This window comes from Leopardus geoffroyi, chromosome D2 (genome assembly GCF_018350155.1).
Source record: "Leopardus geoffroyi isolate Oge1 chromosome D2, O.geoffroyi_Oge1_pat1.0, whole genome shotgun sequence".
NCBI classification, from domain to species: Eukaryota; Metazoa; Chordata; class Mammalia; order Carnivora; family Felidae; genus Leopardus; species Leopardus geoffroyi.
The window spans coordinates 68892251-68919634 of record NC_059334.1 but is presented as its reverse complement, the minus strand read 5'-3'; the positions used below and the strand labels follow the sequence as shown (position 1 = coordinate 68919634).

At 49.6% G+C, this 27384-nt stretch overlaps 1 long non-coding RNA gene across 2 annotated transcripts; it reads right to left on the bottom strand.

The window, feature by feature from the left end:
• Window positions 1–8149: 8149 nt before the first annotated feature.
• On the bottom strand, window positions 8150–26947 carry LOC123577072. 2 transcript variants are annotated; one of them, XR_006701696.1, is made up of 4 exons: window positions 26700–26947; window positions 23246–23374; window positions 9295–9384; window positions 8150–8234 (listed from the first exon to the last, which is right to left on the bottom strand). It is a non-coding gene; the product is annotated as an uncharacterized LOC123577072 (long non-coding RNA). The 2 variants fall into 2 exon arrangements; XR_006701697.1 differs by lacking the exon at window positions 26700–26947 and adding an exon at window positions 23771–23817.
• Window positions 26948–27384: the final 437 nt, after the last annotated feature.

Sequence of the window (27384 nt, the reverse complement as noted above, 5' to 3'; positions counted from 1 at the left end):
CAGCCAGGTCACGATCTCGCGGTCCGTGAGTTCGAGCCCCGCGTCGGGCTCTGGGCTGATGGCTCAGAGCCTGGAGCCTGTTTCCGATTCTGTGTCTCCCTCTCTCTCTGCCCCTCCCCCGTTCATGCTCTGTCTCACTCTGTCCCAAAAATAAATAAACGTTGAAAAAAAAAAATTAAAAAAAAAAATAATAAAAAAAAAAAAGACATACTTGTACTAAATAAATTATTGCTTATCTGAGACCCAAATTTAACTGGGCATCCTATATTTGATCTGGCAACTCTACTCCAAATCTCTCGTTTTCTCTCACTTAGTAGTGAACTATCCTCCAAAAAGGTTTCAACACCCGGAGGGGCTTCTGGGATAGCACCAATACAACCCCTCACCAAGCCCCAAGTTACCACTCTGCATCCCCCTCTTCTCTGCCAGGTCTCAACAAATGGTGAAAGAGGAACGAGAATGAGGAAGACCAAAATATCACCTTCATGGCTGAGAAAGCTGATGGGGGATCTGACTGAGCACTGCAAGCATCTGGGCTCCTGATATTGAACCTCAAACTAGACAGAACACCCACCCAGTCCCAGGCATCCCTGGACCCTCCCAGGCCTACTGTGGGCACGGGAGGGGGCTGCCATTCCCCCAACTAACTCCATGACCAAGAACAATGGAAACTCAGGCAGAGGTCTAGGCTTTGGGCTTGCAGAGACCTGGGTTCCAATCCTGACACCCCACTTAGTGGCTATGTGACCTTGGGCAAGCTGCTTTCCCTTCCTGAGGCTTCATTTCCCTGTGTGTGAGGTCAGGATTGAAATATGTCCCTATTTTTGATATATTACTTACTTTAAAATACTTAAGTATAGGGGCATCTGAGTGGCTCAGTCGGTGAAGTATCTGACTCTTGATTTTGGCTCATGATTCATGAGATCGAGTCCCACGTGGGGCTCTGCTCTGACAGAATAGAGCTTGCTTAGAATTCTTTCTTTCCTCTGCCTCTGTCCCTCCTCCCACTCACATGCGCACACACACTCTCTCTCTCAAAATAAATATTTTTAAAACATTTTTAATAAAATAAGGATAAATAATGTGAAATAAATGTATATGTGCATATGAATTAATTTTCAACTTCACCCTAAGGCTATTATTGATAATTGCAGTTCCCTATCAGGAATCCACATCCTAGTAGGTGCTACCAAGGGCTTCAAATATCCTATGTAAATGTGCACCGTAGGGTCTGTAGACTAACCTAATGAAGGGCAGACATGCTTGTCATGGGTGAAATGACAGAGGCTCCGGAAATGGGGCTGGCTGGAAAAACTGTCTGGCATTCTAGCCTTAGCATGAACAGAATTCAAGAATCCAAAAACCCAGCCACCTAGCAGAGTGCTGGCATTCGAGTTCCTTTGGTTCTGTGTGCCCACCTTTTACTTAATTGGGGGGGGGGGTCTGTCATCTGATCTGCCTCAAAGGGTGGCAGGTCCATCAAAGCAACATTTCCTCCACCTGGTGTGTTCTTATGCACAGAGCTTGCCCAAGTGCCAAGGTCAGGGCAGGGAGCACCCTGAGCTTGTAGGAACAGGTATGCCACTTCAGCAGTCACTGACCTACAGGTCTTCATGTGGCAGAGACTAAGACTAGCCTGAGACTCACATTCATTGCCGTGCATATCCAAGTAGCAAGAAGAAGATGTGGAATTCCAGCCCAACTGTGATCACTGGAAGCTCTATATTAACAACAGCAACAACAAAAACCCTGACGGTTGTTGAATGGCCAAGTTGACTTAGACTCCTTCCCAGCTTCTCCTTCGGGGTTATTGGGAGGATTCATGAGAAGAAGGAGACATGAAATACTGACAAATGTTGTTGTATTTATTCATCATTCTTTTTATTATTTGGGCCTCCCTATCCTTTAGTCAAAGAACCTCTCCAAGCTGGGGAGAGGAGCCAGGAAGAGGAGGGAGGAGGGAGGAGGGAAGAGGGGTGTCGTTTGCTGAGATTTAGAAGAACACAGCATGTCCAGCCAGCAACACCCCCAGTCCCCGGAGGCTGCAATGTATTAAATCTCAGGGCACACAAGGCTCAAAAAGGCTCTCTCACTGGTGGCAAGAACACACCCAGGGCCCTCTGTGACCAAGGTCCTGAATTCCCATCACTCTAATCTTGTGGTCACACATGAGCTGCTGGAGACCTCTGCCCTTCCCCACCCACCAGTGACAAATGACATTGAGATATGGATGTTCTTGATGTGGCCAAATTTTGTCATGGAGATATTTTGATGGTTGTAAGAATAATAACATCAGAAATAATCGTTGTAGTGTACCTACAACATAGCAAAATAAATGCTAGCTGAGCTCTTCATGTGAATGTTCTCGTAACACAATGCCTTATGAAATCTACAATGGAGAATATGAACCTTTAAAAAATTAAGAAATAGGGGTGCCTGGGTGGCTCAATCAGTTGACTGTCCAACTCTTGGTTTGGGCTCAGGTCACAATCCTAGGGTCACAGGATCGAGCCCTGCATTGGACTCCATGCTGAGCGTGGAGCCTTCTTGAAATTCTCTCTCTCTCCCTCTGCCCCTCTTCCCTACTCACTCTCTCTCTCTCTAAAAAAAAATATAAAATAAAATAAAATAAAATAAAATAAAATAAAATAAAATACCAATAATAATAATAAAAAACTTAATTAATTAAGAAATGTGCCCAAACTCATGGAGTAAATGGTAACTGGGATTTGAACTCAAGCGATCTCATCCCAGAACCCGTACTCCTAACCATCGGTTTATAAAATACCAACAGAATTTGGGGTGGAAGATATAGAAGTAGAAAATCAGATTCTAAAGTTCAAAAAGAGACATAAACAAACTAAAATATCCATGGAAACTCTGAAAAATGTCTAATGAAGAAGAATATGCTCTATATCCCCAGTAATTAAATCAGCGTGTCACAGCACATGCCCAGACAATTCTCCCAATCAAACAGAAGAAGAATGTGAGAAAGAGACCCAGCTACATGTGGAATTGAGTATTTGATAACTGTGATATCTCAGATCAGGGAGGGAAATAGGGATGAATCAATAAACGGTATGGGCCAATTGGGTGGCCATCTGGAAAAAAATAAAGTCGGTCCCATGCTCCATACCATATACAACTGATAAACTCCAAACTTATCAAAGATTTTAAAGTGAAAAAATATGAAATCCTAAACTCAAAGAAAAAAGAAATCTCTAAGCCAGGGGTAGACGTCTGTAACCAAGACTCAAAATTCCAGAAGTCATAAAAGAAAAGACAGATCAGTTTGACTAATACAAATTAAAACTTCTGCATGGAAAAAGTGATAAGCAAAAAAAATCTGGGAGAAAATATTTATAACCCGTATCACAGAGAGAGGGCTAATCTCTCTAAAATGTGCAAAATCTTACATACTGCCAAGGAAAGACAAGAACACAAATGGGAATGAGCAGACAGTTCATAGAAAAGGAAACAGAAATGGCCCTTCAATATATGAAAAGATGCTCAACCTGATTCATAGTAAGAAAAATGTGAGGGAAAACTTCTTTGAGATAATACTGTTTATCTAGCAAATTGGCCAAAAGCCAAGAGTTTAACTCTCCGCTCTATTGGGAGCCCATGGAGAAATAAGGTCCCTCACACATCGCTTATGGAAAAGCCCCCTTGAAGGGCAATGTGGCAACATCGATCAGAGTTACAAATGCATGTACCCCCTCACCAGTAATCTCACTTCTGGGAACTTACCCTACACATGGACTTGCAAACATTGTACTGACATGGTTATTCACCGCAGCATAATTTGTTACAGCACAAAAAGATGGGAAATGGCCAAATGTTCATCAATAGGGCCTGGCTAAGTAAATTATGACGTTATCATACATCCACTCAATGAGGCGCTGCACAGCTGTTTGGAAAAAAAAATAAGAAAGAAGAAGCTCTTTATGTCCTGATACAGAAAGAACTCCAAAATATATAGCGAGTAAAGTGCAGAACAGTGTTTATAATATGCTACTTTTCATATAAAAGGGGGGGGTATTTTTTTAATTTACTTGTGTTTTCAAGAGAAGCTAAAATTAACAAAAGAAACAAAACTGATTGCCTATTAAAGGTGGGAGACAGGAACGGCACAGAGGGCGACAGAGGTAGGAGGGAGAATTTTCACTCTCAATCTTTTCTTTTTTTTAAAAAAAAAATTTTTTTTTTCAACGTTTATTTATTTTTGGGACAGAGAGAGACAGAGCATGAACGGGGGAGGGGCAGAGAGAGAGGGAGACACAGAATCGGAAACAGGCTCCAGGCTCTGAGCCATCAGCCCAGAGCCTGACGCGGGGCTCGAACTCACGGACCGCGAGATCGTGACCTGGCTGAAGTCGGACGCTTAACCGACTGCGCCACCCAGGCGCCCCTCAATCTTTTCTTTAACCATGTGAATATATAACTATTTCAAAAATTAATATTTTTAAACATTTTGATGTTATGTTTTCAACTTATTCACCATTTACCAAGCGCTATGTGAAAACAGACATCCTCCCCCACTCCCTCAGCTGCCTCCCATCCCAGACCCTCAAGTAAAGCTCAGGGACCATTTAAGTTAAAAAAAAATGAGGGTCGGGGCACCTGGGTGGCTCAACTCGGAAGCATCTGACTTTGGCTCAGGGCATGATCTCACAGTTCATGAGTTCAAACCCCATATCGGGGTCTCTGCTGTCAGCCTAGAGCCTGCTTCAGATCTTCTGTCCCCCTCTCTCTCTGCCCTCCCCTGCTCTCTCTCTCTCAAAAACTAAACATTAAAAAAAGTAAAAATAAATAAATATAAATAAATAAATGAGGGTTAACAATAACTGCTGGGTGTGTTACTTGGAAATTAAAACAGCAATTTTTGCATCTTGATGAGGTCATATCAAAATGTCCCACATCCAGTCCTACAGGCAGAAAACCGCAGAGAGCACCCCCAAGTTCAGAATCCAAAGCACATCCCGCCCATACTCTGCCTCACCCCCTGGCGCTTCTGAGGCCTGGTTGCACCTTCACCTCACCTGGGGCTTTAAAACTTACACCAATGCTTAGGGCATCTGGGTGGCTCAGTCGGTTAAGCCTCTGACTTCAGCTCAGGTCATGATCTCACGGTTCTTGGGTTTGAGCCCATCATTGGGCTCTGTGCTGACAGCTCAGAATGAACCTGCTTTGGATTCTGTGTCTCCCTCTCTCCCTGCCCCTCCCCTGCTCGACTCTATCTCCCTCTTAAAAAATAAACAAACATTAAAAAAAATTTTTTTTTAAACTTATACCAATGCCGTGACCCACCACTAAACTGCTCAGACCAGGCCGGACCTCCCCCTGTGATACCTGCTTTCACCCCAGACACTGGATGCAGTTGTAACTGCCCATTTGTGCATGTGATTGTCTGATTAGTGTTTCGTGCTCTTGGGACTGTAAGGTCATGGGTGTAGGATCGATGTTTACTTTGCTCACGGTGTGTCCCACGTGCCTAGCAAATAGTTGGTGCTCAATAAGTATTAGATGGATGAATGAATGAATCCTGGGACCCAGAGAAAGAAGCAGGGCCGGGGGGCAAGGAGATAAGGCAATAGCTAGGCCAGAAAGAGGTCCCTTCCACGACCCCTCGTTGAGGCACCTCTAGGCCCAGCAGCCCATGGTGAGCTGTGACAGGGAAATCGCTTTCTCTAGGAAGCTGATCAGTCCCATCAATAACCAGGTTAATATTGATGCTCAACTCTGACCAGTCGCTGAAGACTGATTGGCAGACAATTCTAAGTGCAGCCCACAGCAAGGAGTGAGGCTGGGTCACCCTGCCCTGGACACCATGACTTCCACAGCCCCTAAGGAGCCCCGTATGTGCACAGGAGAGAAAGCAATCAAGTGGTGAGAGGCCATATGCAGGAGTTCCTGCCCCACACTCTCAGCCTTTCTCCTTGGCGGGACAAAAAAGGAATCAGAACTGACTTCTGGGCTCAGCCCGTCACTGTGCGATTGCACAGGTCACCCAGACGCTCTGGGTCTCACTCCGCTCACCTGTCTACTGTGGAATAATACCTGACTTGGGCTTATTGTGGCACAACCTGTAGGTGCTCACTCAACAGAAGTCATCTGGGACAAATAAACTGGATCCCATGACTCAAAACAGCTAGCGAGGCGGTGCCTGGGACGTGGGGGGGCTTTCTTTTAGTAAGTAGCCCCACACCTCTAGCATTTTTGCTCAGGTAGCTTATTACCCATGGAGGCATTGAAAGTCCTAGAGAGCCAGAGGGTGGGGACCAGGAGACAAAGGGTCCACCACCAAGATGGACACAGGAGCCAGTTCCAAGGAAAGTTGCTTCCCTTAAGGGCATAAGGCAATGGTCCACACAGGCATGTGGAAGAGCTAAGGAACCACAGGTGAGGTGCTCAGAGTATGGGGCCCATGAGGAGTCCGGGAGACCTGGAGCGGACCCCATGGGTGGTTTCTCCCATGTCACCCTCTTCATTCCTATCCAGGGTCAGAGTCCCTTTCAAACCCAGCACCTCAAGCATGCTAACAACCAACCATTCCACGAAGGAACACTACTGAAAGCTTTCTGAGCCAGGGGCTGTGCTAAGCCCTTTGTATGTATTGCCCCTTTGTATGTATCAGCCCCATTTGACAGAGGAAGAAACTGAGACACTTTGGTGTCTGCCCCCCCCCTTAACTCCTCAACCTGCCATCCGATACAATAACGGCTAATAACGTGTAGCTAATGCACTAATGAGCCCTTATGTGGCCAGTTTGACCTGGAATGCCTCGTAAGTGCAGAATGCACTGCAGTTCAAGCAAAGTATGAGGAAAAGAATGCAAACTACCTCATTGACAATTTTTATATTGATTACATGCTGAATTGATAATATTTTAGATATGTTGGATTAAGTAAAATATATTATTAAATTTAATTCCAACTTTTTTTTTTTTTTTACTTTTTTAATGTGACTACTAGACATTTTTAAATTACATATATATCTCACATTATATTTCTAGTGAGCAGCACTGCTTTGGGACCTAAGTTAAGGGGAACCGGCAATGACACACATCTGAGTCAGGCCAGACCCTGTGTATGACTGACGCTCGTTTCACATACACTTTCTGAGGGTGTATGTGATTCGCAGCCAGCTTCGGGTTGTATCCAAACGTGCATTAGTTGACTCTCCCTGTGGGTCCCTTCTCTCTCCTGGGCCCCGAGCACTGGGAGGGCAGGCCCTTGGGGTAAGTGCCAGGGCAGGGCACCAGGGGCCTGGCACGGCCTCCGCCAGGGTCAGCAGAGGATGATTGTGGTAATGACACAAGTGAAGTCCTCACCAGGCCCCCTCAGGTGGAGAAGCTGGGAGGCCAACGAGGCCGAGGGAGGCCTCAGCCAGCTCAGCTGGGGACGGGACCCAGGGATACTCTGGGCTCCGCGCTTGGGGCCCAATCCTTGCCCTCGCCTCCCTGGACCTGCTCCTCTGCGTCTGCCTGCCCTGTTCTGAGATAGAAAAGGTGATGGGCTAGGACAGTGGCCTTGTGAGGGGTTGCCCTCCCTCCCCGCCCTTCCAGTTCATCGGACAAGCAGAGTGTGAGAACGAGATGGGGCCGCAGCCCAGTCACCTCCAGAAGATGTCACGTGCCACCCGGACAGACACACACAGGGCGTCAACAGGCCCCCAGGGAAAGACACGCCAGCAGGACAACAAACAGTCCGCTGTTTCCCCCGCAGTGGCCAGCGCTGTGCTGAGCACAGGGTGGGACCCGGCCTTCTGGAGGCGGGATCCGGCCGAGGAGAACTGAGGCAGAACGTTCCCCCCTACTCAGCATGGAGCTCCAGCCAGGGGGCCCCACACCCTGCACATGCCGTTCATTGCCCGGAACGGCCTCCCCACCTGATAAACCTCCCGCTCTGCCCTCACGTCTTGGCTCTGTCTTCTCCTCTGTGACACCACTGCCACCCTCCCACTGGTGGCAAAGGCCCTTCCAATCTCTGTCCCAGGGCCCAGCTGGGTGCCAGCTGCCCCACCCCTGTGCTCACCAGGGGAGGATTAGAGACACTGGCCCTGCCCGGCTCAGCCGTGTCATGAACGACACCAAACAAGCACTGCTTTATCTCAACCTTCCCTTTTTTATTCCAAACACGAAATAGAGAAGTTTTATCAAGCACATTTAATCACCGCTCTTCCTCCAATTCTCTCATTACAAGGAGGGTGACTTAGGCCGTGTCCTTGGCAGGCTGGAACAAATGGGGATAAAAATTCAAGTCACTTCCCAACACATCCCAGAGTTCCTGCACCCTCACACTGGCGCCCTCCATAAACCTTCCCCCAGCCTTTTCTGGGAGAAGGGGGCGGGGCCACACTGCAGAGCCACACTGCGGTCCCCACCCTGTGGCGGCCCGTGGGCTAACACGGGGCAGCCTGCTGTGTTTTGACTTGTCTGCTTCTATAGCCACTTCTATAACAGGAAGGTGAACAGAAGACTGTGGGAAAACAGACGATGGAGGGGCAGATTCCTTGTGGGGGTCAGGGAAGACTTCGCAGAGGAAGGGACTTGCAGGGCTGGTTCTAAAAAGTTAAGAAGAAAGGGAGAGATGTTCCAGACAAGGAGCTCTAAAAGAACATGTGTTGATAAGACTGGGGAGAAGAGTTGACCCTGAATTTGAAGGGCCACATGTGTTGTTGCCGGCGGTGGGGAGCTGGTGTCTATTTTGTAGGAAGCTCACAGTGGAAGCCGAACAGAGGCCAGAGCATTCTGGAGTGTGTAGGGCTCTGTGACAGATACAGCATACCGGACTCCTGTATGAGACCATGGACCTCTTAACCTTTTATTTTAAAAGTTTTATGGGTATAGACTGGCCAAGTAGCGGTGAGGAAATTTAACCCCCAAATAGGGGAGAGAACAGGTGCTACTGTTCCTCTGTTCCATGCCCATGGTAGGTATTACTAATCAATCACAAGACTCTTTCCTGCTGAGTCTGGTCTCAGCCACAGATTTCTTCCCAAGGCAGAGCTCCGGGTCACCACCCCCCATTTAGCTGAGGTGGCACATGAAAAATCAGGTATATTTGCCATTCTTGTCCCAGGAAAATAAAACCGAACATTGACATTAGGCTAAAGCAAGCAGCACCAGCTAGGAGAGCTTAATGTAAAAGTCCCCAAGAAGTATTCAAAATAAATACAAGGTGTTGGTGGAGAAGAATCAAGTTCACAACCTTGAGAAAGTACTTTTAAAAGAAGTACCTCGGGATTAATTTTCCTACAAAGCGGCAGAATCACACAGTAATCATCACGCACCTGTCTCTCTCTCTGCCACACACTTGGAAATTAGAAGCAATTTTCAAGTCCTCGCCATCACAGGGCTTGCCTTCCAATTTCCGCTTTTGCCTGCAGAACGAGAAGAGAGTTGCAAAGTCTGATGTAAACAAGAAATCATCTAGTTGGGGTTCCCGGGGGGTGCAGGGGGCAGGGTAGCCATCTGCCTTATCTGGCCCAAGAAGGCCACTCTTCCCTTGGCTAGGAAAGAAGTGAGGATCCATCCAAGCCCTTCCCCCCTGCCCTTTCACCCTGGAGAATTCCAGAATGCCAGTAGGACTTAAGTTCTGAGGACGATTTGGGCTTTGTGCCCCAGCTGCCAGTCAGCTTCCCCGTGGCCTTTGGCAAGCAAATGGGACAAGCAAATACCACGTTGGCCTTTTGATCCTCCCTTCTCTGTACTTGACCCTTGCCCAGGGCCTGCCTTTTCTTCTCCCGCTTCCTCTGCCCCACCCCAAGAAGCAGAAGGAAAGATATGGTCCTGGTGTTTCAGACCCCCATATCCCCAGAAGAGAACAGCCTGCAAGGCGCTGTGTGATGGGGCCCCGCCCCCTTTCCTTGCTGGGCACTGTGAATAACCAGTATTTGCTTCCCTCTCAATTTGGTGTACAAAACCCCACTGGGTTCCTAACAGGCTGACAACCCCATCGCCTGGCTGGGCTTACTACGCATGCTAGTTCTCTGACCTAAGGAGGGGTGGATTCTGCAAACCCTACCAGGACCCCTCAGGCAGGGCCAATCCCTGCAATAGAAGGCTCATCCATCATCACCGATATAGCTGTAGGTCACCCGCGGGAGGCTCTTTCCAGACCAGGGCAGGGTCCCTGGCCAACCTGGGGCTAAGTCCTTAACCTGAACCTCAGTTTCCTCCTCTGGAGAAATGCGGGCTCTAACAACTGCAGGCTTGTCCCGAGGATTAAAGATGGTGTGCAGTACAAGGCAATAATAGGGTACCGGGCACACACAGCAGGGGCTTCGCATGTGCTGGCTGTGTTGTCTGGGCCTCGGTTCACTCGCTCTAGGAGTGTCCAGGTAACAGGAGCGCTAGCTGGACGGCCCTCGTAGCCCATGGGGAGGCCCAGACGCTTAGAGTCATCACTCGTTCTTAACAGTGGCAGGGAGGTTGCTGTTCCAGCAAGAAGTAAAGTGTGAAGCGTTTGCACGCGGGGGAGCCAGGCCAGGCCACCCCTCCTGCCCACGGTCAGCCCTCAGGCCTGTTAAATTACAAGCAGATCCTGGCAAGAAACTGGTTCAGCCTCTGCCTCGGGGTCAGTGGCCTTCAGGGCACACACTCACAGGCCCACTTCCCTGGGCCACCTGAATTCCTGGTGGGGCCTGTTTTCTTCTCACGTGACCAGGTGAGCTCCAGCACTTCCTGCAACATCTGCCTGGTACGGGCTGGGGCTGCACACGCTCGGTGAATGACATCAAAGCAGGAGAATGCGTGCCCGGCACCCCTCTTTCCTCCCCTTTCCCAGTTTTCCTGCTTCTGACCAGGCTCCAGACAGAGACCCCTGCAACCCTAGTGGAAGGGGGTTCCCGCTTCCCATGGAGGGCCCTCCGTCGAGAGCCCACAGCAGTCCCTTGGGCCCTGAGGCCTGTGCTGCCCTGGAAGGTACCAAGCAGAGCTGGCTGCCCCAGGCTGGCAAATATTTAGGTGCCCCTTAAACACTAACTCCTCCGGGACACCTGGGTGGCTCAGTCGGTTAAGCGACCAACTTTAGCTCAGATCATGACCTCACAGTTCGTGAGTTCAAACCCCGCACTGGGCTCCCTGCTGTCAGTGCAGAGCCCACTTTGGACCCTCTGTCCCCCTCTCTCTGCTCCTTCCCTGTTGTACTCTTTCTCTCTCAAAAATAAATGATTAAAAAAAAAAAAAAAAAAAAAGCCTAACTCCTCCATAATGCAGAAGAGATCAGGGAGGACCCAGGTGGTGGTCCTCAGCCTCTCCTCCCCTGCCCTAAACCATTCAGCTCTGGCCCCAAATGTACCCAGGAAATTGAAAGCGCACCAGACAGTTGTCTCCATCCGGTGTAGGGACCATCTTACATATTCAGCGTGCACCACTGAGAACACTCCCTATCCCAAAGAGCTTATCCAGAAAAATCTTCCAATATTCATAGGACTTTCCCTGAAAGCAACTCTGTTAAATATGCCTCATCATATGACATTTCCAGTGGGGTTTCTGTGTCCCCTCTTACAGATGGGGCTCTGGGCAGCTGCCTGGCTGGCCACGTGTTAATATTGCTAAGGTCCCGAGATAATTCCCTTCTTAGAAACCCAAGTGATTGCACAGAAACCCCAGGTCAGATCCCAGCCCCTTGCAGCTGTGTTTCCTCTTCGTCCTTTACTGCTGGAAGGACAAAGCAGTCTCTTGGTCCACCCAGAACCAAACAGAGACATCAAAGCAGGCATGCATCTATCTGTCTGTACCATGACTATTTAAAGAACTTCCCACCCAGCCTACTTGTTAGCATGTTGAAAGATAGAGAAGACGGGGCCCCTGCAATGAGGACAGGGCGGAATGTTGGGCAAGATATATAGAAAGACAGTATGTCAGCAGTGAGAAACAATAGTATCATTAATATTACTAATAGCTGCCATTTATTGAGCACGTAATACACGTCTGGCTCTGAACTCACACTTAACATATCCCATTCCAGCCAGCCTATAAAGGGAGTTTTTTATCCCCATTTTACAGCTGGGGAGACTGTGGCACAGAGAAGATAAGTGACCATGTAGACACTCAACCAGTAAATGGAAAAACCTGTTTGCACACGTAGGTTCGTCTGAACCCAGGGCCCATCAGTCACTACCCCTCTCTTTGTGGACAGCAGTCCTGGCTCTGTTGCTTCCTATCTGGTGGAGCCCTGGGCCCACCTTTCCACCTCTATCTGTTTCCTCAATTGAGGGATGAGGATGATCCTGTGATTGGTTAGGAGTACCTGCCACGGGCATGGGATGAAGGAGGGGTGGCACCTGTTCTGTCCCCTATTTGGGGATTAAATTAAATTTCCTTACCCCTACCTGGCCACTCTGTAGTCGTAAGACCTTTAAAGTAACAGGTTAATGGTCTTATACAGGAGTCCAATATGCTGTGCCCAGCACAGAGCCCTACACGTTCCAGAATGCTCTGGCCTCTGCTCAGCTTCCACTGTGAACTTCCTACAAAATAGACACCAGCTCCCCACCGCCGGCAACAACACATGTGGCCCTTCAAATTCAGGGTCAACTCTTCTCCCAGTCTTATCTACACATGTTCCTTTATAGCTCCTTGCAACTGCCGGTGATGTTCCCTGGAACATCTCTCCCTTTCTTCTTTTTTATTTAGACCCAGCCCTGTATGTCCCTTCCTCCGTGAAGTCTTCCCTGACCCCCACAAGGAATCTGCCCCTCCATCGTCTGTTTTCCCACAGTGTTCTGTTCGTTTCCCTCTCATAGTAATGGACATATAAACAGTGCAAAAAAAGCCTTCATAAACTGCAAAGGACCATGACCGCCCAGCGTCTCCTAGCGTTCTTGTTGAATCAGAGTGAATTCTTCCGAGGGAGAAAGGCACCCCTTTCACTCCTCGCAGCCTGGAAGGCCCCGGTTCCTCCTCTTCTCCTTGGAGACGCTTTATGAGATAAACAAGCCCTGTGTCAAGCCCCAGTCATGCCACCTTCAGGCTCCTTGAACCCTAAGTCCTGATGCTCCATCATTCACGTGTGCCCCCCCCCACCCCGTGACTCAGTGCAATCACACGGCTACATGCGAAGCCAGGTTGCACAGGGCCCAACATGGGGAGATGGCTGGATTTTTCCCACGTGAACAAGTAACACAAGATATGAAAATAGAAAGGGACAGGAAATTCGACCCGACTGCTGATTGGTTTCACTTATAGCTAAAAAGGAGAACGGGGTTTTAAGACCCGGGCAAAATCAACAATGAATTGGCTTGTGGGGAGGAAAAGAGAAGGCATTTTCTTGAGCTACAGGGACTAAAAATAGTGTGAGGTTTTCCAAGAGGCTGTAGTGGCACTTCAGGATGTGGCTATGAAGCATTTATTTCAACAGATATTGGCGCACTCAAAGCCAAAGCCATTCACAGTCTGTCTGCTCACCAGGCCCTGGGAGCAGAGAGTTGGAGCCTATTTGAATCTCAGGCCTCTGCTCCCGGCCAAGCCCCTCCCCAGAACACCGCCATTCCCCCCACATGGAGTCAAGGGGCCCCCGTGCCCTGGGTTCTAGCTACTCCCCTAAGCAGCATTTTCCAAAGTTTTTTTGCCAAAGCACCCCCAACAGCAGAGGAGAAATTACAATGGGGTGGGAGGGTCAGATCTGAGACTTGCCTATAGAGGCTACCACAGCACAAAATTTCCTCCAAATCTCAGTCTTATCCCAAAAATTCATGAAAATACCCCCTACAAAAAAAAAAAAAAAAGCCAACTTTGTGTTAGTATTTAAAAATCAGTTTGCTCCCCAATCTTACTCCAGAAAGGAGGGTCATGTTTATCCTGGGACATCAAGCATCCCCTGGCTCAGCACCGCCAGTGTGTGGTGCCCCACAGTGACAGAACAAAAGCCTTCGCTGAGAACCTCAGCCTCAGAGCTCCTTCAGCCACTGAAGGAAATCATTCATTCATCCATCAACTCATGCATTTATTCATTCAACAGGTATTTACTAGGATCGTTTTTTTTTTTAATTTGAGAGTGGGGGAGGGGCAGAGAAAGAGAGAGAGAGAGAGAGAGAGAGAGAGAGAGAGAATCTTAAGCATGCTCCACACTAAGCACAGTACCCAACATGGAGCTTGATCCCATGACCCTGGGATCATGACCTGAGCTGAAATCAAGAGTTGGACGCTCAACTGACTGGGCCACCCAGGCACCCCAAGGCTCCTTTTAAATGCCTAGACCTTGGGATAAAGCAAGAAGGATTCCAGCTCTTCAGGAACTGTCCCAGGGGGGAAACAGACAAGGACAGGAGGCATTGCATAGCTCCTCGATGAGTGTTCCAACAGGGAATAACCATGGAGGCTCTGGAAGCAGAGAGGCAGGGATTAGGAAAGCGTTCCTTCCATGGACAGCATAAGCCAGACTGTACTCCAGCCTAGCAGTTAAGGTCTGTGTATCCCTGGGCAAGCCAGTTAACCACTCAGTTTCCTCATCTATGAAATGGGTGCAACAGCTTCATACAGTTTTCATGGGGATTATATGAGTTATATAGTACAACATGCTTCAGACTAAGTGTTCAATAAATATTACCTATTAAACTAAGGGCTGAGGAATGGATGGAATTGGGTGTGGGGATGAGGCAGAGATAAAGGACGAAGGAGGGGAAGAGTGTGTTCCAGACAGACTGAACAACATGTTTAAGAACAGATATTCCATCAATATTTGTTGAACGAATAATCTTTAAGGGAGAGTAATGCAATCTTGGGAAGCCACACCCTTTATCTATTGTTTCCTGGTAGGTGTGCAGAGGTGTCCTCGAGTGGCACCTGGGCCAGGCACCCACAGGCAAGCCCGCTGCACCTTTCCAGCCAGAGTGTCAAATTCCTAAGGGCAGAGATTGAGTCCTTCCCCTCTTGGGGTCCTCTAGCCCTGAGCCTTTGACCCCTTCCCTCAGGGTGACCAGTTCTTCTCTGTTCCCTCCTTCTGCTGTTTCACCATCACTTCCATCCTAGGGAAAGGCCTTGGCCAAGATCTTTGGAGAGAGCTCACAGGTGACCTGAGAAAAGCAGGGGGTGGGGAAGGGGGCGGTGCAAAGAGCCCCGAACTTGTAGTTAGGGGCCCCGGATTCAAGTCCTTGCTCTGCCAGCTGGCAGCCCCATGACCTTAGGTGAGTCACATAGGACACCAGTGCCGAGGGCACGCTGGGCTCCTATGATGAGCAGGTTCGGGGAGGGGGAGAGGTGATGCAGTAGGATAACCAACCATCCTGGCTTCCACGGGCCTGAGAGGTTTCCTGAAATTTAGGAAAAATTTCAGCGTCAAAACCAGGAGTCTTGGGCAAACAGGGTGAGTCGGTCACTCAAAGCCTTGCTTCTCCCCTGCCATGTTTTACCCCACTCCCCTTCCCCAGGCCCGAATCACAAGTCAGCGCAGAGCCACACTGAGCCCTCTGGCTTCAAGGCTGAGCGGTGGGACCATGTCAATGCAGAAGGAGGGAGGAAGAGGAAGAACAAGACTTTGGTGTTACTGCCATGATGTTTCTACACTGGAGGCTAGGACTCGATCCACTGTCCAAGGTGGCCCACTGTCCAAGGGCTGTGCCAGAGTCTCTCAGAGATTTAATGCAGGGCAAAAACCAGGCTAGCTGGGGTGTCTACAAGGCCAGAGAGCAGCGGGGGGCTGGTCTGTGCTGCTCTCTAAAGGGTTGGCGTGATGGAGTTTATAACCTGGTGGCACAGAGCCCATCACTACTCCCCGCAAGAGTTAACTGGGCTGATCAACCTGATGCTGACCCACTCGCCAAAAAGTAGGCAAGAGGCTGCAGGCGGGTGCTCTCCACTGAGTCCCAATCCCATTCACACCAGTAAACCCAGCAGAGCCTCCAGGGACCTCTACTCAGACCCCATTGTGTGCCCTGCCATCGAGATCACAGCAGGCTCCCTGCCATCCCATTGGAGACATCTTGTGTTTTCAATTTCAAGTCCCCATTTACGTCCTGGTTCGGGCTTGAATGCCAGGCTATATTAGGTCATGCTGAGCCAGGCCTGTCGTGCTTTCTCATTAGCTGCATCACGTCGTATTTTTAGGGGCGGCCAAGACTGAGACAATGCCAGAGGGCTGCTTTTCTTCCCGAGTCCCCAAGCACCACCTCCATAAAAATTTCACACTTGAAGGTCTTAGGGCCCCCATGGTTCCTGCTGCAGTTTAGGAAGGACTCAGCTCTGAGAAGAGGAGCAAGTGACTAGATAAATTGGAAGCAACAAGAGACAAGGTCCCTCTGCCTGTTTTTCCATCCACTGAGCCACCTACACTCACTGCCCCAAAGCCCAGCTGAGCTCCTGATTTCTCATGGCCCACTGCAAAGGGACAAAGATTCAATACTCCTATGTGGACCAGACTGCCTTTCTCAGAGCAGCCTTCCCTGTCCCCATGTCCTCTGCAGACCCCCAGCACCGCAGCATGGGGTCCCTGTGGTCTATCACCTGCTTTGTGGCGGGAACATTACAGTTTGCAAAGTGCTGCCCCATTCACGGTCGCATCTGACTTACCTGCAAGGGTGATGGTAGGATAACGAGTTTACAGATGAGGAAGCTGAGACAAAGCAAAGGGAGATGATGTGCCCAAGTCATAGGGATAGTAAGTGGGGGCACCGGGGCCTCTCACAGAGCCTGGGGCTCGGCTCAGAAGCCAAGGCCCGGCTGCCTGTTTAAGGCCACACACTTGGTAAGCAAGGAAAAGCTGTCATTCGTGGACTTCTCTCCCTGAAGCACACTGCTCACTGCTGGAAGGGAGGAGTCCTGCAAGTGCCTGGGCCTTCTGTGCTTCTCTCCTGCTCAGGACATCTTGTGCCAGGAGAGTCACCATCCCCAGGGCTGGGCCTAGGACAGCAGAGACAGAGGAAGTGCTCCCTGTGACTTTCTGCCTGTGACTGGCCCCTATTCCTATTCAACTTTAAGTCACCCTCTCTTGCTCTGTGTCTCTCACACAACATACACACATGCACGCAGGCGAGTCTGGGATCCAGCATCTAAGAGAACCCTCCAGGCCACCTCAGATTGGAGGAGGAGGGCAAGGCTATTCCTCTTGTTCTTCCCTGGTCAACAACCGAGCACAGGGCCTAAGGGTGAAGGGTGGCTCCCAGAGGGGGACTATTGGTCACACTGGGGCAGAGGTAGTAGGGATGAAGTCCCATTTCAATGCAGCTGCTTTGGAAACAGGGCTGGGATCTACAAGATCTCTGTGCTCATGAGATCTTTATGATAAGGCTGCAGATGATAGAGGGTCAGGGACCAATTCCAGATGCCTTCCACACTCTTTGCCCAAGAAGGGCAAGGGCAAGCCCTTTGTCCACTGCTCTTTGGCCAGTAGCCCTGCCATGTTATTCACACCTCATGGTTTAGGACACAGACCACTAATAGGACTGGCCTAAGGGAAGTGTACCACATCAGCAGGTCAATTCACCTTGTTTACGAGGCTGTGGTCACTTCTGCATCCATGTCCCCAGCTTAACTTCAAGTTACAAGCCCAGGCTCACTTTACTGGGGGCTCAGTGCAGCCAATGGGGCACATTAACACAGACTAGACAATGGTGGAGGAGTTAACTTCCTTCTGTCACTGACCACTTCCCTTCTCTTTCGGCCACCCGACCTACACCTCCCCTCCCACATCTAACTGCTCTCCTCAGGCTCTTTCTTCACACTCATTGACCATCGCCTATCCCCATGGCAGAAAAGATCCTAGGGTCAACAAAGCCATACCAAATACCCTCTTTATGCAGGGCACTGTGACAGATGCCAGGTGGGGGCAGGAGAGGTTGCTTTGTAGAGAAGTAAGGCACAGCCTTGACCCACCCAGCCATTTCAGGTTAGCTGGAGAGAAAGGAAAGGCATACACAGACCCCACCACCACCACCACCTCAAATAACATGGCAAGATAAAGATCTAGGATTCATCCCACTAGGTGGTAGAATTAAGCAGTCTGGAAAGATCATAAGTGGGGGGATAGAAACATAGAGGAATGGGTGGAGCTGGTGACACCCCAGCTTGTCACGGAAAGACAAGATGAATGAATGTGGACTTCAGACTTTTCTCCTTCTGGTATGGCGTCACTTATAAGGAGCACAGAGTACATACTCTTGACCACAACACTTTCATTTCTCACTGGACTCACATTACACACAACTGATTTTTTTTTTTAATTTTTTTTTTCAACGTTTATTTATTTTTGGGACAGAGAGAGACAGAACATGAACGGGGGAGGGTCAGAGAGAGAGGGAGACACAGAATTGGAAATAGGCTCCAGGCTCTGAGCCATCAGCCCAGAGCCTGACGCGGGGCTGGAACTCACGGACCGCGAGATCGTGACCTGGCTGAAGTCGGACGCTTAACCGACTGCGCCACCCAGGCGCCCCAGCACACAACTGATTTACAGACATAAAATGACACTTATAAGATTCATGCCCAATCACCAATGCATAGTTTCGAAGGCTCACATCTATACAAGTGTGTAAACAGGCAGAACGTTAAGTACAGAAAGCTAGAAGCCCAAACCACCCATGCTCTTATCTCATATGGTTTCATTTTGCCAACCAGATCAAAGAAGAATATCCCCAAAACTCAACAACAACAACAAAAAAATGCATCCACATTTCAACAATCTCTAAACCCAGTTCCTGGAAGGTTTAGCCATGAAATAAATCAGAGTGACAACAGCTCCTGTTTGGGGACAGTTGGGATTTGGGCCATGAACTTGATTGCTTTTGGTAATGATGACTGTGTCAGACAATTTGCTCAGGCAGGAAACTGCTGTGAGAACAACTGTTCTGTCCTCATCAGAAACACATGAAGGGTAAACTCGACCCCAGAACTGGAAGTCCAGGTGACCAGGAGTCTTCTGCCTCCTACTCACAGCATGAAAGAATTCCAGGAATCAATGAATGACTGACAGCTCCTCCCAACTCATCTGAGGAGTTGTACCCCTAGCCCCATATACGTGGTCTGTAGGCTCCCATAGCATGTGGGCTATGAATCTCTGAATTTGAAGTGATGGCCTCCACACAAGTTCAAAGAACTACGTAAGGCTGTTGAAAACCAAGAGCAGTGTCAACACAGTTGGAACTGCAGAACTGATCAGAACATAAGGACCAAGTGGCACCTACAAAAGAAGTAAAACAAAACAAGTAAACTCACTTCAAAGTCATGCAACCTTTGAGAATATGGATGAGGTGATTTTGACCCAAAGGTCACAGGGCTATATCCATTAGGTTTTTGTGGGTTGCAAGTGACAGAAAAATCTGTCACTTTAAGCCAAATGATTTTTTTTTTTTTTTTAATCTAGAGGTAAGTCTTATTTCACACACATCTGAATTAAGGGCTAAATTGGTATCATCAAGGCTCCATCTCTTTCAGAGCTCTTCTAACTACCATGGTCCCTCCCAGGTGACAGATGGACTCAACAGGTCCAGTCAAAAAGTACACCTACCTCTCTCCCAACAATTCCAGCAAACGTCTTCTGGCATCTCACTGGTTCTGACTAATTCAAGGATGGGACCATAACTGCCATCATCTCAATGTTCATGTCCCCCTCAAAATGTGTATGTTGAAATCCTAACCCCCCATTGTGATGGTAGGGGAGGTGGGGCTTTCACAGGAGGTAGGGCCAATGGGAGGTGCTTAGGTCATGAGGGTAGAGCCCTCATGAATGGGATTAGAAAATCCCATTATAAATCAAATTATAAGAAGACAATCTTCTTATAAAAGAGACCTCAGAGAGTTCCTTGCCCCATCTGCCATACGAGGATAAAACAAAGTCTTCAACATGGAAGACGGTCCTCACCCAACCATGCTGGCACCCTGATCTTGAACTTCCCAGCCCCAAGAACTGTGAGAAATAAATCTCTGCTGTTTATAAGCCACCCGGTGTATAGTATCATAGTCTATGTAGCAAGGGACTGAATGGACTAAGACAATGACCTGGTCACCGCAGTTAGGGTAGGACATACACTGTAGCCTACAGGTCTGGGCTTAGCTCCTATGACTACCTTGGAGCCCCACACCAACCCTGCAGACTAAGAGTGGTAAGAGGGAAGTGTCCAAACACAGACTGGGGTGGGGGGAGGCAGAGGAGGAAATGGGGTCTGGGGAGGCAAACCACAAATGTTCACCACAGGATTTATAATAAATAGATCAATTTTCACATGTTGACATCATCATACACATGACCTTGGTGAGCTACAAATAGAAACCATCACCTTTGTTCTCTCTGCTCCAGTGTAGAGAGATTCCTGGGAGTGCGCTGGGAAAGCTGGGGATACGAAGAATGTCAAACAAAGTGTCCAACCCCATAAAGAACTTGGAGGTGATACCTAGCAAAGAGTACCCTGTATCTACTGCCCGCCTCCACTGTTACCATGGTCCTCCCCCATGAGGGCCGTGCAGGCCTCATCTGCAAAGCTGTGATCAGCAGAGTATGAGTCATGCCTGTCACCCTCCTAGGGACCGGGTCAGAGAGGCACGTCCAAGACGTTCTCTTATGCGTTGCTGGGACAGAGAGCAGTCATCACCATTACTGAGCAAGTATCATCATCATCAACATTATCAAGAACATCCAAGGCTCAGAAGACAACAGCATGTGCCAAATCCAAAACAAAACAAATTTAAAAATGAGAAAACGAGTGACCACATTGGTCACCTGGACAGCCAAGAGTAAGACGTGACAGTGTTGGGCAGGTGAATTGCAGTGAGTGGTTCAGGACCAATACCATGAACAGTGAGTTCATCCCAGGGCTGCGTGAAGATCAGTGAGAGTGATCAGAAGGCCCAAACCCTGCCAGGTCCAAGCCACATAATAGTAACCCAGAAGTGGCTACTCACGCATGCACAAAGTGCCCCTGACTTTGAGGCTCTCCCCTCACGGTCTCCACAGGGAGTAGCATGGAGTTGAGTCATCCAGAGAGCAAAATAAAGGCTAGGGTGTGCTCTTGTACACACAGGGGATCGCCATGAATGTGACTGTGAAACACTGAATCACATAAACTGATTACTTCTGACCCCTTTCTTGTCCTTCCTCATTGAGTCAGGGCCAGTCTTACTGAGCTGAAACCACCTTTCGTACATGGGCTAACAGCTGGCACAGGAACACCTGCCCCTCCCCCAACTTCATTGCTCTGAGTACAAACTTCTAGATCAGAGTTTTGTTTTAAACCCATCTGTGATGGTTAATTTTATGACGGTCAACTTGGCTATCTGGCTAGCCCCAGATACTTGGTCAAACATTGCTCAAGATGTTTCTGTGAAGGCCTTTTTAGATGAGATTAACATTTAGATCAGTAGACTTTGAGTAAAGCAGTTAGCCTTCCATAATGTGGTGGGCCTCACCCAGTCAGTTGAGGGCCTCAATAGAGAAAGACTGACCTCCCCCAAGCAAGAGGGAATTCTGCCAGCAGACTACCTTTGGACTCAAACTACATCTCTTCCTGGGGCTTCCAGCCCGCCAGCCTACCCTGCAAATTTTGGAATTGCCAGCCTCCACAAATGTGTCAGCCAATTCTCTAAAATAAATCCATATGATAAATGATGATACATACATGCATAAATACATTCATACATACATACATATGGAGAAAGAGAGAGATAAAACAGAGAGAGAGAGAAAGAAGAGAGAGAGATGATATAGAGAGAAAAACGTATACATGCACACATCCTGTTGTTTCTGTTTCTCTGGAGAACCCTGACTAAATACATCACCTCTCTGGGTTTAAAAGCTGAAACCCTTTCCACATCCCCAATCACTTATCCCACTGTCATACGAGATGTATATATATCATATATACCATATACCATATATAGTTATATCTATATAGCATACGCCATATATATACACACACACCTCCATCCCACAAGGCTCTGCACAAAGGTGTTCTCTCTGGAGGTCCCTCCATGACCCTCAGGCCCCAGAGTCTACACCCTTCAGGTCTGTCCACACACCCTGGCATACCTGCCTTCATTCTCTAGTCATTTCAGGCACCAAGCAGAACTGCAGCTCTTGGGAGGTCAGAAAACCCAAAGATCTCAGTTGATTCAGCCTTAGCCCAGAGAAGGAACCCTTTTACCAGATCCACCTCTGCTTAACGACCTTTAGGAGAGAACTTCATCAAGCTGGAGACAGGCTCTTCCCCAAAAGACGGTTGCCCCTGTTCTCCAAGAACATAATCCACTCCATCCTACCCAGCAGGCATGCCTATGAGGGGAGGGTCACACAGAGGGTGTGCCTATTTCATTCCTGACACTATGTATTCACCTCTGCACCCACCATTCCGTGTGTCAGCATGGTGCCCGATGGTCCCACCTACTGCCCTGATGCACCCCATCACATTAAGTGTCATTTACTCATCCATCTGACAAAGGTCTATTGGACACCAACTATGGGCTGGAAGGGCTTGGGACTCAGCAGGAAACCAAGTCCTTCGCCTGGTGGAACTCACACTCTCAGGGATAAAACATGATAAACATGTGGATACAACATGACAGCCCTGCAGCCATGACACTGTGGAAACAGGTAATGTCTTACCCCCTTTTCAGAGAAGCACACTGAAACCCTGGAAAATGAAACACCCTGTCCAAGGTCACAGAGACAGCCAGGAATGGAGCTACGGTGCTAGCCATGTCCATCTAACACCAACAACCAAGCTCCTCTTTCCCGGCTGCCGGAGACCTTGGAAGACCATGCAGGCAAGGGGGGAGGCGGGTGGGGAGTGCTGGAAGGGGAGGTGTCTTCTTTCCAAAAGCAAAATGTCTACGTTTCTCACGTTCTCCTCTTGCTTTACACCTGAAGCTCTTCTGACCAAGAGTTCCCTATGAAGAGGGCACAGTAGAGTTGTGAAGACACGAACCCTTGGCTCCAAACCCATTTGAACAAGTAGAAAGAGAGGCGAAAAGCTCCTCCCGCAGTGCCTGGAGGAGGAGGTGGGAAGCCCCTCTCTGTAGCACACGGAGCCCCTCACCACGCAGCCCCGTGTGGGCATCTGCCACCTTCGGGGACAAGGAGGGAAGCTGGCAGGGACTCAGACCCAAGGTATAAGCCCTGGAAAAATTGATGCCAAACCTCAGGCTCTATCCTCTATGAAAATTAGAAAGTTGTGGCATAGCTTGGCTTTCAAGTTTGGGTGCGATTACGAGAGGCAGCCGGGGGGAGAGTGTGCGGGGCGTTCTACGTGGAGAATCGCCTGAGCAGTTACGGAGGCAGAAACAAGAGTGTCAGAATCAGGAGACAGTAAAACTCACCTGCAGTACAACAAGGGGAGCAGGGAGACCTTGCTTTCGGGGCCGCCTCACTACAGACCTTTGTGGTCATCATGGGTCTCGCGTGGTCCTCAGAGTTCATCTGGTCCCACTTTCTCGCTCTACTGAAGGCTGGAAAGAGAGAGTTAAGAGCCTGAGAGGTCAAATCTTTGTCACAAGTCACCCTAAAACAGTGGCTCTAAGTGCAGGCTGCTCGCCCACCACCTCCCCCGCCCCCGCCTCCAAACTGGCCAGCGCTGCACGGCCCAGCCCAGAGCAGCTTCATGAGCCAAGAACAAGCCTCCAGCTCCCACTGAAGTGGGAAAGGCTGGCACGCACGAGCCTCCAGCTTCTGCCAGGCACTGACCTGGGTAACCCACCCAAACACCAGCAACCATGATCTCCAGGTTACAATAAAAAAATAATAATAAAAAAAAAAAAAGGCTCGATCGTCTCTGCGGGGTTCCAATCAAAGCTACGTGATGGAACCAGGGTCGGAATCACATCTTTCCAACCCCAGAGTCTTACCTTTAAAATGCCCTTCCCGGGGCACCTGGGTGGCTCAGTCGGTTAAGCTTCCAACTCTTGATTTCGGCTTAGGTCATGATCTCACGGTTTGTGGGATGGAGCCTTGTGTCGATCTGTCCACACAGAGCCTGCTCAGGATGCTCTCTCGTACTCTCTCTCTGCCCCTCCCCCACCGGTGCACACGCGTGCTCTCTCCCTCTCTCTCAAAATAAATACATAAACTTAAAAAATAAAATAAAATAAAATAAAATAAAATAAAATAAAATAAAATAAAATAAAATAAAAATAAAAATAAAATAAAATAAAATGCCCTTCTCAGGGACACCAGCCCATTCCCACCAAGACCTGGCACCCTCCCTGGGAACTCCTGAGAGAGACAGATCCTCCCAAGCAAGGAAATGTTGAAAGTGTAAGCACTGGGTTTCAAGCAAAGAAGTGGAAGATCTAGGAAAAGACCCCCCCACCCAGGGGCAGGAGCAGTGAGTTTGTAGCTGAGAGTTCTTGGGGCAGGCAGAGCAGACAGGGGGGTCAAATCACAAGTTCCCCAAACTCCTTGCAAACAGAAGGCTTTTCTCCCGGAGACGCCTGGACAAGCCAGGCCCAGCAGCCAGCAGGGCCAGCCCCAGTGTTGGGGCTTTATCTGGACTCCGAGCAGAATCCCTAGGGTGCCGGATGCCTGCCGGCCCTCATCTGAACTCACATTACAACCTAGGCTTCGGCAGCTGGGCAGTGCACACGGCCTGCGTGCGTTCCTCCCTGGCCTGTGGTACGCACCAGGCAGCCGAGGTTCAGAAACGGGAGGGTGCAGACGAGGCCTCACAGCCAGCCAGCCAGAGACGAGGCCTCTACGCAGCACCGAGGTGACTGAGTTCACCCTCCGAGGGGTGATTTCATGGAACCATGAGCAGGAAGCTCTGAGCCCAGGAACCACTCTCTAAAGACAGAGAAATCCACGATGGGAGAGGGGGGATGGGAGGCGCACTTCACAAGCAAGGGTCCCTCTGAAATCCCAGTATCTCGGTCTGCACAGAGGCTGGCACTGCCTTTGGGCAACCGTGGGGGAGGCAGGAGCCCTGGCTTCCCGAGTGTCCTGTCAGCACCCTGGTCAGGCCACTGTCACCTCTGGGTTACTGCCCGGCTCCCCCTCACTAGCCTGCAGGTGCAGTCAGAATGATCGTTCCAAACAAACAAAAAATCTGTTGGCTCCTGGGTGGCTCAGTCAGTTAAGTGTCCAACTTTGGCTCAGGTCATGATCTCACGGTTTGTGAGTTCGAGCCCTGCATCGGGCTCTGTGCTGACAGCTCAGAGTCCACTTTGGATCCTGTCTCCACTCTCTCTCTGCCCCTCCCCCACTCACGCTCTCTCAAAAATAAATCAACATTTTAAAACAAAATCTGACTGTGCTCCTCTTCTCCCTAAAATCCCTCCAGTGGCCCCCCACTGCCCTCAGGACAAATCTTTCCAGGTGGCTGTATGAGAGGCCCTGCCCTCTCCCGCTTCTCCACTCGCCTTTTGGCCTCTCACACCCAGTCCCACCGAAGTGGACTTTGTCTAGTAGCTGGAACATACGAGGCTTCCCCTATCACCCCCACCATCTTTGCCAGACCCATTCTTGCCCATTCCTCCGTTCTCATCCTGCTGTCACTTCTCCAGGGACCCTCCTCTGATGCCTTAGAGCCCAGGCCAGGCCCCCTGGCAGTGAGGTCCCACCGCCCACTGCACCCCCCAACCCCATCACCCTCCTTAACCACTCCCTGCTGCCCGCTTATATCTGTCTCCTCCCTAAAGAAGTCTGGCAGAGCAAAGCCCCTCATCCTGTTCACCACAGCACCGAGCACAGAGTAAGATCAGTGAGACTAGTCTGGGGACAGCTCCCAAACAGAGTTGTTAAATAAATACATGAATGAATGAAGAAAGGAATCTATCATTCACTAAAAGTCCGTGCCTTCTCTGAGGCCAGGGCATAAAAAAGAATCGTTCAGTGAGTATCTTCCAAGAAGGAAGGCTATGGGGTACTCACAGGTGCTGAGTAAGTACCCACAGAATCCCTAGTGTACCCCATGGACAGGTGTGACCACCGACCCCTCCTCACCAGGCCCTGCCTCATGGCTCACCACTGCTGGGCAGCTCAGAGTCTGTTTCTTGGCCTCCTATGTGGGGACCAAGTCACAGACATGAGGAGAGCCTAGAGAAATCTGGTCAACAGCCAGCTCCTCGGGTTCCCTAGGGCCGTCTCTCACCTGACTCACCAGCAGGCTGGGAGGATGGGGTGTGGGTGTGTGTGTGTGTGTGTGCACGCGCGCACATACGTCTGGGTGTCTGTATGCATACACACTCTGTCATATTCGTAACAACTCCAACACAGAGTGGATGGAAAGAGGACCTGTGTTCTTCTTCTAGAGCCGCCCAGTGACCCAAGCTGCTAGCCCACGGCCACACTGAAGGAACCGAGCAGCTGGCCTCCCTCCAGTCTGTTCCCCAAAGTGGTGGCACTTGGCCGTTCTCAGGTGTCGGGTCCTACACTAGCTATTCCTGATTTTCCCTTCTGGCTACAGCCTCTGCCCTCGTCCACCCTCTTCCAAGCCCTGGAAGGCTGTCCCCAGGAGCCGCTCCCTTACCCTTCCTTTCTTCCCTGCTCTCTGTGTTGCGGCTAAGGGCAGCCATTCGGGTGTGGGAGTGAGAGCGGGGAAGGTACTGATTCTCGGGGTTCCCCCACCCCGTCCAGACAAGCTTTGACCATGGCTGCGGGGGACGGGGGACCCCAGAACTGCGGTTCTAATGGTTTTGGTAACATCTCCCTCCCCTCACCTCTTTGGATAGAGGGTGCTAACAGCTCCCACTGTGCCCTCCCAAGGTCCTTCAGCACCGCTTGTGGGTTCCCCTTGCCTGCACCTTGTAAATAGTCCCCTTTCAATCTCTCTTTACTCACCTTCTCTGTGCGCCATCTTGTTTAGCTCAGATATAGATTCCAAAGAAGCCCCAAGTTCCTGCCTTTGAACAGCTGGAAAGAGCCTTGAAGCCCACTCCAGCTTGGCCTCCCACACCCTCCAGAACTCCCCGTAATGAAATAAATAAATTCCCCCTTCCACGGAGAACAGGAGAGCCCCGCTGCTAAAAAAAAAAAAAAAAAAAAAAAAAAAAAAAAGCAGCTGGTAGAAGGCCGCCCGGGCGGCTCAAGCAGTTAAGCGTGGGACTTTCGATTTCAGCGCCCGATCGTGATCTCGCGCTTCTTCGGGAGATCAAGCCCCGCCCCCCCCGCCCCCTGGGGCTGTGCAATGACAGCAAGGAACCTGCTTAGGATTCTCTCTCTCTCTCTCTCTCTCTCTCTCTCTCTCTCTCTCTTTCCCCTACCCCACTCAGGTGCCTGCACACATGCGTGCACGCTCTCTCTCTCAAATGTAAAAACTTTTAAAAATTAATTAAAAAAAATTAAAGAACACCTGCTAGAGAACCAGTGTTGGCCTCTCCCAAATGTCCACAGTCCGGGACATCTGGGTGGCTCAGTCGGTTGAGTGTCGGACGCCAGGTTCGGGTCATGACCTCCTAGTTCCCGAATTCGAGCCCCATATCAGGCTCACTATTGTCAGGACACTATTGTTTAGATCCTCTGTTCC